General features: G+C 57.3%; 1 protein-coding gene across 2 annotated transcripts in view; it reads right to left on the reverse strand.

Moving 5' to 3' along the window:
* AHDC1 (AT-hook DNA binding motif containing 1) overlaps nucleotides 1–6016 on the reverse strand; it is a 65103-nt gene extending 59087 nt beyond the window's left edge. For both annotated transcript variants that reach the window (XM_018056775.1, XM_018056783.1), the window contains exons 1-2: nucleotides 5615–6016; nucleotides 5273–5370 (exon numbers count right to left, since the gene is read on the reverse strand). The gene's annotated coding sequence lies outside the window, so the exon portion shown is untranslated. The remainder of the gene's footprint in view (nucleotides 1–5272; nucleotides 5371–5614) is intronic.

Below are 13476 nucleotides of genomic sequence, written 5' to 3' on the forward strand. Positions count from 1 at the left end.
CATGCAAGAGACACTAGGGGATACAGGAGGGAAGGGTTGGGGGATGCCAGGCCTTGGCTAAAGGAGGGGCTGGAGCCGCAGCTTCCTATCAGCTGGGTGGGAGGGGGGCTCCTCCCCGCCTTGCCGCCCTTCCAGGGAGTCCCTGGGGGACCCCTCAAGTCCTGGTCCCAGCTCCAGACACGACACGAGGGGCTGCACATGCAGTTCTCATCAGCTCCACAGGGGCCATTCCCACCTCCCTGCTGCCCTAGAGCCTCTGACCCACAGGGATATGGCAGGCAGAGTTGGGGGTGGGTGGGTGGAAATCACTCGAATGTCTCCCCCCTTCCCCAGATGGAGGTTGGTTCTGGACATGTAGAGATCATTGCCCTGTCGAGGCACTAGCCATCCTGAGAGACCACAGGCAGTCCACCTACCACGGCCAGCCCAGCATCTCACACCCACATATACACACACTGCCCCCCCAGCACTCACAGCCCAATGCCCCCACTCTGTGGCCCTGCGACTCAAGAGGGCTGAATAGGAACCCCACCCCAGAGACTTGCCCCCTACCCTGACTGGCAGCGGCCTCCAACAGGGTCTCCAGGCAGGGAGCCAGTAGCTGCAGGAGGTAGCCCTCAGACCCCTCTCAGGAGGCTCTGTTCCCCCTACTCCCTCTCTGAGAAGAGCTCCCTCCCGATCTCATGCTAGATGGGCAAACTGAGGAAGGGAAGGGGACGACACAGTCAGGAGCTCCTGAGACCCTGGGGTGGGGCCACAGATGCCAAGAGGGACCTGCAGGGGCAGGACCTGGCTCCTTCCTGACCCGCCGTGGGCAGAGTCCATGTTGGCTGCACCCTCCACAGGGCGCACAGCCCTGCGCAGCCCTGCCGCTGGGCCGGGGCCAGGGGCTGGCTCCCTCCCTCCAGAGCTCTCCTTGCCCCTGGCTGGGCCCCCTCCCTCTCCTCGCTTCGGAGCAGCCCTCCCTGCCCTCTCCCTCCCAGCTCTGGCTCTCTCATCCTCAGCTCTTGGAAGCCTGACTCACTGTTTCCCTCCTCTCTCCCCTCCCTCTCTCTCTCCCTCCCGGCAGGCAGCGGCGCCTCCCCCTCCCCTGGGGGGGCTCTGGCCACAAGGGTGCCCGCCTGCTCCTCTCCCCAGGCTCTGGCCCCCACCCCCGCACACCCAGGAGGCCCCCCTGCAGCTGTTCCAACTCTCTAACTACAGAGAGGTGGAGGGAAAGAGCCTAGGTCCCAGACCTGGCTCTGCCGCCTCTGACCCCTGGCAAGCAGGGGCTGGGGGATGCTCTCTAGACTGGGTTTCCTCCGGTCAAACAAGGGGTGGGGGATGCAGCTGCATGGGACCCTGGTGCCTCTAATGTTCCTGATGCTCCCCGCTTTTAAAATACTAATGCCTCCTGGTGCAGAGCGCCCACAATCTGTGGGGCACTGTACCTGCCTCCAGCCCCGCCCCCAGGTCCAAAAAAGAGCCAGGCTCCAGCCGCAGACATCTGGGCAAAGCAGTGGGGGAGACCCTGCCCTGTGGGGCAACAGCCTCAGTCTAGTGACCCTCGGAATCCCCTGGTCTCCCCGTTCTCCCTCCTCCTGTGGGAGTCCTCCCTTCTCCCCCTCCCACCTGTCTGTCCTCCTCCCTCTTCCCTGAGACATTTGCTTGTCTTGCCTCCAAACACAATCCTAGCAGCATTTGATCTTGGGCGAGAGGCTCTCAAGTGCCTGCTCATTTCGGGCTTTGAGGTGGGGAGTGGCACACGCCTAGGCCTTCTAGGTACCCTGGACGCCCCGTCTCCTGGGGTTTGATCCTGGCTCCTCCTGACTGTTTTCTCTGCTCCCCCTTTCCGCACTCCCCCCTATCATCATCTTTCCCTCTCTCCACCTCGCGTGACTGTCTGGGTCTCTTTCCTCCCCACCTCCCCCTACCCCAGCTCTCTCCCTGGGGGGCCCATCTGCTGACATTAGCAACAATGTTGCCCTTGCTTTCCCGCCTCCTTCAGTTCCCAGCTCCACCCCATCCTGGCTTCCCCCTCTCCGGCTCTGTCCCAAGAGACCCAGGGGACCCAGCAACTGAGCTGGGCTCCATCCCATAATACCGAGTCTGCTTGACCTCACGAATCAGACCAGAAGCGCCTGGGCATCTGGTACGAAGAAGGCAGGGCACCCTGTGGTCTTGGGTGGCTGGCATGAGACACAGAGCTCTGTATTCCACAAACCAAAAAAAAAAAAAAGTTGACCTGGGGTGGGGCAGAGTGGAGAAGAGGGGAAGTGGAGGGGATCAGGTTTGCCTGGAGGAAGCCCCTGTCCAATGAGGAACAGAAGCGACAGGAGGCAGTGGCTCCAGCCAATGCTCCAGGCTGACCTGAAAACCAGCAATGTCCCTTGGGGGCTCTGCCAGGGTCCGTAGCAGCAAATCCCTCCCCCCCCCCCGAAAAAGGGTCCTGCCCCTCAAGCCTCCAGCACAGGCCCACCAAGCAGGTCAAGATCCCATCTCTTAATCTCCTTGAGAGTCCAAATCCATCCTCTCTACAACACACCTCCACTTAGCTCAGCAGGGGGTTCCAGAAGCCTCCCAGCCAAAATCTAACCAGGTGGAATGTGGAGGGGGGAACAAATCCCCCAGCTCCCAAGCCCCCTCACCAAAGGCCCCATCGAAGGCTGGAGAGCAAGGCAACAGTCTTGGAAACCACACACCTCCAAACTGAGAAGCACTGCTGTCCATCACGGCAGCTGGGGGTGCTGGGGCTCCGGGCCCCCACGACCCTGTTCCAGACCCCCCAGCCCAGCAAACATAATAAACAGCAAGCTCTTTTTCTTTATGACACCAAATTCCTCCAAGCCCAACAGCTCCTTCCATCACTACCTCAGCCATAGATCACATTAAAAACTCACAGAGGGCAACTTAAACACATCACATTTGTTTCTCTCTATATTATTTCAAAAGTAACGGCATTAAAAATGGATTTTACTACAGAAAATAAATATCAGCACGTGGGCCAGGAGCCCAGGAAGGGGGAGAGAGCCCACCAGGAGAACGTCTCGAGGGCTTGGGCACAGCTTAGGCGCTGACCAAGGAGGTGGCCGAAAGGACAGATTAGGGGGAGTGGGGTGGGGGGGGATGCCTGGGGAGGGGGCAATGCCTGCCCACCTGGGCACCTGCCCCAATCCCAGACAGAGAGGGACAAGAATCACCAATTTGAACTGGTGCCTACTGGCCCCCCAAAACTCATGCCCTCACTGATCTCTGCAACCTCTGGAGGGTAGGAGCTTTGGGGCAAGAAGTTCATTCGTCTCTGCGGGTTATTCCAACTATTGACACAGCAGAAGAGAAAAAAAAAAAGAATTCAACTTACTATCCAGTTTGATTTTCCATTACTATAAAAATAAATATACATCTGTTCAAAGGAGAGAGATGGCAAGCTGCAGGCACATGCCACCTAGGGGGGTCCCCCACAGCTCACCACCACAACCCAGCCTGCCCCCAACAGGCAGGGGGTGGGGTGGGGGTGGGGGTGTGGGTTGGGGGTGTGGACTGACTGGTAATCTTTCACTTACAGCCCCAGCTCACACAGCTACACACACCGGGCCACACGGAACAGGAACAAGCCAACAATAGAAACACCCCAAATGCTCCTGGCAGGACTCTGCCCAGGCCCGGGCACATGCCCCCGCCCCGCCGGCGGCGGCGGCGGCGGCGGCTGCGGCGGCGGCGGCGGAGGCAGCAGCAGCAGCAGCAGCAGCGGACAAAATGTGGCCACCCTGACCCAGAGGCAAAGCTTGTCCTCACACCCTGAGCTCTGCCCAGGGAGCTGGGGCCAAGTCCCGCCTGACACCAACTGGTCCGGCGGGAAACGCCTGCCCAGCCAGACAGGCATAGGCCCCCCAAGGGTCCCTCCTTGTGCTCAGGGACCAGGCTGGTGCAGGCTGGCCCTGCCTCCCAGGGTGACGCCTGGGCCCAAATTCAGCTGGCCCTGCCAGTCAGGCACTTGGTGCAGAACCCAGGGCACTAGGCTCAGCCCCTCCCAGCCCAGCCCCCGGGGCCCCCAAGCTAGCAGGGAGGGGGGACTCCCCACCCCTCCACATCTGGCCCCGGCCCCCAGGGTCTGCGGTAGAGAATTCCCGCCCCCGCTGCTCTCCGTCTCCCTCCTCCCGCTCGGTGCCCGCTGCCCGCCTCGGGGACAGCCCCAGCTCCCGCCTCGGGCCAGCAAGGCCCACATCCTTCCTCCCTCGGCCGGCCCCTGCGCCTGGCAGGAGGCTGGGGGGTCAGGCTGCTGGGGAACCCCTCCGGCTCCCATCAGTCTTCATCCCCAGCCCCCAAACTCTCTGGGTTGCCGTCCCTTTTCCTGTAGAACAGGAAACAAGGTTATTTCCTAGACTCGGAGCCAGCCCCCTGCCCCTCTGGCTCTGCCGGGGGACCAAGACCCAGCAGGGGAATGCGCCCGGAGCCAGAAAGCGGAGGGATTCAGCGATTCACCCCCCAGCGACTGGCCCAGGGGGCTGACAGCTGTCACTCAGCACCCCAAGCCCTGGGGAAGAGGGGGCCCCCGATTCAATCAGAGCCTCAGAGGAAACGCATTGATGGGCGATTATTTATTTATTTATGCAAAAGTGAGCCGACTTTGTTCGCCAGGTAACCGGGCACGCGGCCCAACCCCTCCGGCCCCGGCCGCCCCCAAATCCCTCCTCCGCCCCACACCCCCTCCGGGTCATTAGGTCCCCGCCCCTCAACTCCCAGAGCACAAGCGGAACCTTGGGATTTGGGGGTTGGAGGGGAGGGGCTCCTCCCCTCCGCAGTCTCCCCCTTTCCCAGCGCCGTTCCTAAAATCCAGCCTTGTTCTCCGCTCCCACGGTCCCCCCCTTCACCCACCCCCCCCCACATTCTCAGCAAGCTGGAGAGCAAATTGCAGTTTTAAATCCAAAGACGGAGGGAGGGGGAAGGAGGAGGGGGCGCGCGGCAGCGCTGGGCGCGCACCTCGCCCCCGAGCCGGGGGAGCCGCGGGGCGGCCAGGAAACCCGAGAACCCCCCCTCCCCGCCCCCCCTTCTCGTCCACCTCCCCCTCCCCCTTCCCGGCGCTGCCTGCCAGGCTTCGAGCCGAGCCCAGCCGAGCCGCGGGCCCCGGTGGAAACAAAGACCGATCGCACCGCGGGCACCGCAGCCACGGGGTCCGGCGGACCGGACCGGGGCGCGCGGAGGGGGCGCGGGGCCCCCCCGGTGCGCTGCACAAAAGAGCCCGGCCGGCCGGTCCCCAGCGGGGGTCTAGGGCTGGGGAGGAGGCGCCACTCACCGGAGTGCTGGGCTGCCGGCTCCGTGGGTCCGAGCCAGGCGAGGGGCTTCGGGGGGCGTCTGTTTTCCGGCGGCGGCAGCGACGCGGGCGCCCGGCAGCTGGGGAGAGGAGTCGTGGAGGAGCCCTGAGCCGCCCGCCGTTGCTGACAGCATGGCTCGCGCCTCGGCTCACATTCTCCGCCGCTAACTCCGCTGGACCCGGCCCCCCAGCTCCCGCGGCGCCCCCCACCTCGATCACTCCTTCGTTCTCTCTCTGCGCCCCCTTGCTCCCCCCACCACCACCACCGCGCACACACTCTCACAGCCCTGGACACCCCCGCCCCCACCCCCCCCAATTGCAAACCTGGGAGGGAACGCGCCCCGCGTAGTCCTCCTCCTGCTCCTCCTCCTCCGCCCTCCTCCCTCCCGCTCTCTTCTGGCTGTCTGTCTGTCCCTCTGACTGTCTCAATCTCTCGCTCCCTCTGCCTTTCTCTGCTCTCAGAGCTGGGTGGGAAAAGGAAATGAGGACAGAAAGCAGACGCTGGCTTTGGGTGGTGGTAGCTGGATTCCCTCTCTCCCTCCCTCCCCCTCCTCCCCTCCCTCCTCCTGCCTTCTGCTCTCTCCGCGGCGAGCGGGGCTGAGCGCAGCCTGGCGGGTGGCTCGCGTTGCCCGCCCGCCCGCCTGTCTGTCTGTCTGGTCTGCCTCGCTCGCTCCCTCCCCTCGCCGTCTCTCGCCCTCGCCCTGCCTGCCTGCCTGCCTGCCTCTCTCCGTCTCCGCCGCCGCCGCCGCTGCCTCTGCGAGCTCGCCTTACCTTCGCCGCTCACCATCCGGAACCCCAGGGGGGAGCGCGCGCGCGGCTCGCCGGGACTTGTAGTCCCCGCCTCGGCCGCTCCGCGCGCGGGGCGGGCGGGGCGGCGCCGGCAGCTCCGACGGCGCGGCCGGGAGCCTTCAGGGGGCACCCAGCGCCCGAGCCCTCGCGCGCTTCCTCTTTTACCAAAGGGGGATTGCGTTCTTCCCTAAGGATCACCAACGTTCCCCACGTTCCTCGTCCCGCTGCGGGGGTCTCTGGCCGGAGCGGAGGTTGCGGGTGGGAGTGAAGGGGCGGGGTCTGAGAATGGAAAGAGTAGAATGGGGGAATCGAGGGACTAGCTAAAAGGGCTTGAGACTTTCTGGGGCGTCCCAATTAAATGAGAGAGGAAGAGGTAAGAGGAGACGGCCGGCTCCCTGAATCTGGAGGCGTTCTCCCTTCATGAGAAGGTTACCTATTGAGTAAAGCGCAAGGGTTGATGGAGAGAGGGCTGCTCCAGAAAACTCAAAGCCCGCCCGCACCTCCTCCTCCTCTCAGGGACCCCCAATCTCAAGTTCTGAGCTCTGGGTTTAGCCACCTCCACCAAAGACTAGTTTTTCTAGAAGTCCGAGGAAGACAAGAGCATGAAGTCCTGGATTCTCCACAGATCTCTCTCTCTGTCAGACACACATACACACACAAAACCTTGCCTTCCTGAATTCGACTGAACTTCTTCCTGGTGTCAGGAAGCAGCATTCAGATTCAACAGTTCAGAGCTCCTGCTGGGCCCAGGGGGCTGGACTCAGCACATTCACCTACCTCCTCTGCAGGTCACATCTGTTATCCAGCCCCTAGCTCCGGCCCCCTGCCTGGCCTATCCCCACAGATGGGAATGTGCACTGCCAGGGCCTGGTTACCAAGGAGAGGTCTTTGGACAGTGCAAGAAGGAGAACCGCTGCTGCTGCCACTTTCTGAACACCGCAGGGCTCCTGAGTCCTGCAAAGACCTGGTAGAATGATTTTGTTATCACTTCCATTTTAGAGATGAGGGCACTGAGGCCCATGACCCCGACTGAAGAAGTTGGTAGAGCCCGCCTGGACCAGGGTCTGTTCCGTTCCAAAGCTCACTGCTTAACCTCTGGGTCAAGCAGGGAGCTGTGACTTCCAAGCTCTCCATCTGACCTTCTCTCCCGGCGTCTGTGTGTCCTCCCTTGGCACTTAAATTCGACAAATGTTAACTGAGGTGTGCAGGGCTCACAGGGGACACGGAGATGAATAATGCATGGTGGCTGTCCTGTCCCCGGCGTCTACCAGCACCAGCCCCGACTGGTCCTGTGCTAGTCCCACTTCATCTATGTGTCTGACATTCCTTTGTCCAATGTCTGCTGGCTTTTCCTGTCTTGCCCTGTGTCTGAAGTCCCTTCAGCAGTGCCTTTGTCCTTGGCCCACCCGTTTCGGACTCTTCCTTTGGCCCTGCAGGGTGATACGAGGTGATGGCCAGCGTGTGACAAAAGGCAGGTGGTGTCGTTTTGCCAGCAGCAGCTCCCTGTCACCACCTGCAAGCCCCTCCTCTAAGACAAAAAAGTGGGGGGGATCTGGGGGACACTCTGTTGGCCCTTTGCAGGGAGTGGGGGCACCACAGCCATGGAAGAGGTCTAGGGCTCTAAATAGTTCCATCTATTGATCTGGCATCATCGGGCTGCTGACCAGCTGCAGAGGCACCCATTTGGGAGTAGCTTCTCCTTACAGGCAAGCCCTGGGTTCAAAGATTTATCAATTGAATGGGAACCATTGTAAGATCAGATATTAACGAAAGAAAGCAATGGTTAAAGTTGTTAGGGGCCCTTTGCAGCTCCCCAGCCTGACCTAAAGTTACACAAATAGATGAGGCTTTGGCATCTTGCCCCAGCTGGTCCCCCACGGGTGAGACTTTAGCATTGGGGAGGCTAGGAAAGGCCCAGGTTCCCCTTTCTTTCACACCCTCACAACATCCTTACCTATTAGGCTCTGCCCCACGGCATAAAGACCCCATCTAAGCTGAATCAAGTTTGAGGCAGGAACTGGGGGGCAATTCAGGATGGCTTCTGGGAGATAGGGAGCCCAAGGTGGAGTGGGATGAAGAGGAGTTTGGGAAAGACACGGGAGAGGAGAGATTAGGTGATGAGGTACAGGGGCCAAGATTAGCAGGGCCCATGGCTCTGTAAGTGAGAGGGGAATAGAAGTTAGGTAGGGTTGTCCATGCACATCCCTCCCACCTCAGGCTGCTTGAGCAGCCCCCTTCCCAGGGAGGTTGAGTGCTCTTAGCCCCCAAGGTGTTGGGCATTGCTGGAAAGCAAGCACTACAGGGTTTCCCAGTCATCTGGGGACTGGTCTTTCTCTTGGAGCCTCTTTAAATTGTATTTTGGAGAGGGTTGGGGGGGGAGTCCTCCCCAAACTCAAGCAAAGTCTTCTTGTGGGTGGCTGCTGCCACCTAGTGTCCAACTGCTATATCTGTTTACCGGCATAGTCTGAAGGGGTCTCAGTTCAGTCGCTCAGCGGTGTCCGACTCTATGCAACCCCAAGGACTGCAGCACGCCAGGCTTCCCTGTCCATCACCTACTCCCAGAGTTTACTCAGACTCATGTCTATTAAGTCGGTGATGCCATCCAACCATCTCATCCTCTGTCGTCCCCTTCTCCTGCCTTCAATCTTTCCCAACATCAGGGTCTTTTCAAATGAGTCAGTTCTTTGCATCAGGTGGCCAAAGTATTGGAGTTTCAGCTTCAGCATAAGTCCTTTCAATGAATATCCAGGGCTGATTTCCTTTAGGATGGACTGGGGGCTACCCGGTCTTTAAAAACAGCATCTGAAGTAGCCACAGGCTGGGCAGGGTAGCTGTAAACTCCCAGAGAGAGCAGACTTGAAGGAGAGGAAGAACCTAAATCTTCCGTTTCTAGGTTCAGCTCACTGCAACCACTTTTGTCTCAATGTAAGCAGAAGGTGTTATGTAGCTAGACCTAGGAAATAGAAGTGAGAGTCCAGAGGGGCTAAAAGTTGTGGGGCCTAAGGGTTTGGAGGGCATGTGGAATAGGAAGCAGGCAGACCTGGTTCTTTTTATTTTTCAGCTGTGCTGAGCAGTTTGCAGGATCTTGGTTCCCTTCCCAAAGATTGAACCTGGACCCTCTGCCTTGGAAGCATGGAGTTCTAACCACTGGACAGCCAGGGAATTCTCCAGACCTGGTTCTGATTCTGCTTTTGCTTGCGTGTCCTTAACTCTCCGAGTCTCCATTTCTACATGTGTAAAACTAAGAGTAACCCCTTCTCTGTATTACAGGCAAGGCTGTTGAGAAGATTTACTGAACACATGGATATGAAAGCAGTTTGAAAAACTGGCACAGGCGTGCTGAGGGATTATTGAGCCATATAATAATAATAACAGTAACTGAGAGGTCACCGCAGCCTGGAGCCACGTCCCTGGAGCTCCTGGAAAGGGCAGAGTGAAGTGAGCCTTGGGTAGGAATGGGCACTGCCCTCCCTGATTACAGAAGTTCTGGGGCTGGCCTCATTCTTGGAGCTACCCCAGGAAAGGTCTGGATTGTTTCAGAGGAATTCAGCCTAGTCCCCAGAAGGAGAAACTGAGGCCCAAAGAGGTGGAGGGCCTGTCCTGAACCACTGAGCTACAGATCTGGGAACAAGAGGCCCGTTGGACTGCAGCCATTACAGCCTTGGTTTTCCCCTCCTCTGGATGGGAACAGCTCAGAGCTGGGGCCCCAGAGACCACGGAGGCAGGAAGCTCTCCTTCACTGTGGTACAGTGGGAATCAAGGCCCCCAGGTCCCCATTATCCCTCCTCCTGTGCTGGCCTCCCCGCACTCGCCCCTCCCTGAAAGTCCTCCCACATTCCTCCGGGCAACAGGAAACCCCAGCTGCAGCCCAGACTTCAAACAGCTCCTCCCTCTGGGCAGGGGGTGTGGGAGGAGAGGCCAGAGGCCAGGGGGCAAAGGTCAGCTTTGTTCCTGCCGGAGGTGGTGAGGGACCGGGGGTGGGGGTGGGGTGGGGCAGGGTAGAGCCCTTGACAGCCACACAGTACATGCGGGTAAATTCCTGTGTCCATCAGTGTGCTCGGTTCTCACTGTCAGCCTGTGTCTGGGAGTGAAACTGTATCCTTGGCTTCCTTCTGGTTCGAGGTCCTGAGTTCTGGGTTTGCGTGTATGTCATTATGTGTGTGTTTGTCCGGGTGCTCAGCCTGGGGTCCCACTGACGATTCTGTAGGTGTCGTCATCTGTGCTGATACGTCTGGTTCACAGGCTTGCCCAGAGCTCTGTGTCCTATGAGTGTGACCTGGTGTGATTCTTTGTGTCCAAGAAGGGTGTTTTTCTCCCGCCTCTTCCCGACCTGGCCTTCCTCCGTGTGGGTCACCAGTGGGTTCCCTTCGGAAAGTGAATCTGACTCTTTTACTCCCCTGCTCAGAACTCTTCAGTGACTTCCTGTGACCCAAGGTTTGGAATCCTAGCTTGAGTACACAGCAGACAACCCCTGCTGACCTCACCAACTTCATTTTTAGCCACAGATCCCCCTCAAAATTTTCACTCCAATCACAGCTACTTAATTTTAACTCTTCACAGTCCCATTTCCTGCCTCTGATCTACTTAATTCTATCAAGTCTGGATGGCCCTCTCTTGCTTTTATCAAGCAAACTGATTCCTTTTCCAAGTTTCCGGTAACACCTCCTGTGAGAAGATGTCCCCCTCCCAGTTGCGTTAGTACCCTCTCCTGATCTCCAACATCTGCTTTGCCTGTGCCCTTCACGCTCACCGCCAGTAAATTGTGAGCTTTCTGAGAGCATGAACTGTACTGAATGACTGTCTCTCCCATCCTCAGGATGGTTCTGAAGGTTTCTTCTATCCCAGAAAGTTTCCTGCAGTGTTGGATGTAGTGCCCAGAATGGCCACTAGAGAGAGTACAGACATCACTGCAAGACCATCCAGGGGTGGGTGGGTGGGTGCGGGTGTGTATCTCTGGGAGTGGGAGGGAGACTTTGATATGGTACCTGGGAGAGAACTCCTGGAGTGGATCGTGGGTCCACCCAGCTCAGTACCGGAGCAGTGGGATCCAGAATAGACTCATCCCAATATGTCCTAAGCCACCCAGACTTTTTCTCTCTGACGTTTCTCAACTCAGGGACCATAACCTTTGGTTTCCTGACCCTCCAGTATCTTTTGTCTCCGGCCTTCCAGCCTCCTTCTTCCATGCCTCATCCTTTGCCTCAGCCCTCCCATATATAATTATTTGCACTTGCCTGACTTGACCTTGCTCTACAATACCTCTGGACCTTTGCACAAGCTGTTCCCTCAGTGGGAGATGATCTCACCCTCTGGCTGCTTCACCAGGCAGACTTTTCTGTCACTTCCTCCAAGAAGTCTCCCTTGGCCTCCAGACTGACCTTGCCCCTAAGTGTTGTAATTGTTTACTGTTCTGCCTCCTGGTCAGGACCAGCCTACAGGAGACATCAGTAGATGTGTGTGAAATTAATAAATGAGTCGGCTCTTTTATGAAAACAGTCCAGCACACGTGGGGCTACCCCCACCCCTAACCTGCAGCATGTCTTCCCTGGGCCTGACTCTGGGTTAGTATCACACTTTCTCATGCTGTTCCATCAAATAAGGGAATGAGACACAGAGGGATGCCCGAGACTCTGAAGTCGCAAAAATCTGGCTTCAAATCCTGACTCTATCATCCAGCTGAGTGACCTTGAGCAAGCGTTGTGGCCTTTCAGAGTCTTTGTTTCCACTTTGGTAAAACGAGAATAGTCCTACTTCTACGCTGCCTCATGGTGAGGCTCGAATTAGATGGTGCATGTGAAACACCCAGCATTAGTCAATTAGGTGTCCTCCTCCCCCACCATGAACTTGGAAATAAAATTGCCCTCTGAGTCTTAAGCCAGTAAAATCATGCATCGCAGAGGAGAGGAGCCAGGTGGGGGAGTGAATGAGGCGAGAGATGGTTTTGTAAATGACTGAAGAGTTTTGTGAACGGTGGAAACCGCAATCAAGGTGACCCCCCTGTAATCTCAGGGAGGCAGGGTGAGGATGTGATTGAAATTGAGAAAACAGAGGCCTAATCAATTGCATTGTGCTCTATCTGACGGGAACAGAAGGATGCACAGAAAAGGGGGTGCAAGGGAGAATTCATTCGGCTGCATCAGAGGGAGGGACGGGGAACCAGTAGACAGAGGGATTCCAGGCTCAGGCAGCTCTGGTCTCCGCTGAGGAGTCACAGGGACCTGGGGGACTCCAGATGGCTCACTGCCCTGCTGGGCCATCATCTAAACTAAATGGATATCCAGGTACCAGGCAGAGCCCCTTGGGGGCAGACAGGAATATTCTGGTCCCAAGAAAAGACTCTAGAGACTAAGAGCACTGATTTTGGAGTCAGAGGACTTGGTTCAGACCCCTGCTCTGCCATTTATGTCCTATAGACTACTTCACTCTGCCTCAGTCTTCTTATTGGTAAAATCAAGATATAATAGCTATTTCTTCATAAGACTTTCTGAGGACTAAATGGCAGCATGCGTGTATAGGATGCCTTACACAGAGTGAATGATCTGTAAATGGTAGCGACAAAGACAACTAACATGTATTGTGCGTTTTATTGCCATTTCCCAGAAGAAGAAATTGAGGCTTGGAGCGATTAATAGCTTGCGCAACATGACACAATCAGCAAGTGGTAGAGGCCGGATTCACAACATGACACAACAGTTCCAGAGCTGTCCTCTTATTTGCTTACTCCACGGCAAGTGGAAACACTGGGCCTCTGATTTAAACATCAGGTTCTTGTGAATTTCGTTGGCCAGAGACCATGGCCTTCTGGAAGCCTTGTCCCCTGAGACTTGGAGTATGCAAAGCGAAGGCTCCCAGCGCTGTGACCACTTCTCTAGGCAGTCATTTGGCTTCTCTGCATCTTATTGCTCCGGTTCAGCCATCCCTAGCAGAGGGCTGAGCGCAGGGAAAGCTCCATCTGCACTGGCCACCTCATCCTGTTCCTTTGGGGAGTCACTCAATTTGGGGAGTTTCCAGAGAATCGTTCTACCAATATTTAGAGACAGTAGCATCCCCTAAGCATCCACTGGGGCAGACAGGATCCTTTCCCAAAACCCAGAGGTAGCAAGGGGTCCTTGGTTCAGATTCCAGCTCTGTCTCATATATATATGTGAACTTGGTACATCAGGTAATCCCTGGGCCTTAGTTTCCTCACCTGTAAATGGGGGTGCTAATCATAGAATCAGATTCAGGACTCTATTAAATGAAAAGATGACCGTAAACACATCAGGCATTCAGCTGACATTTAATAAATGAGTTATTATTATTACTACTATTTCTCCCCAGCCTGACTGTGAACTCCTTCAGGACAGGGACAGATCTTGTTCAGGTCTGTGTTCCCAGGCTCCTGCCTAGCAAAGGGC

Source organism: Capra hircus, chromosome 2, assembly GCF_001704415.2.
Source record: "Capra hircus breed San Clemente chromosome 2, ASM170441v1, whole genome shotgun sequence".
Classification (NCBI taxonomy): Eukaryota; Metazoa; Chordata; class Mammalia; order Artiodactyla; family Bovidae; genus Capra; species Capra hircus.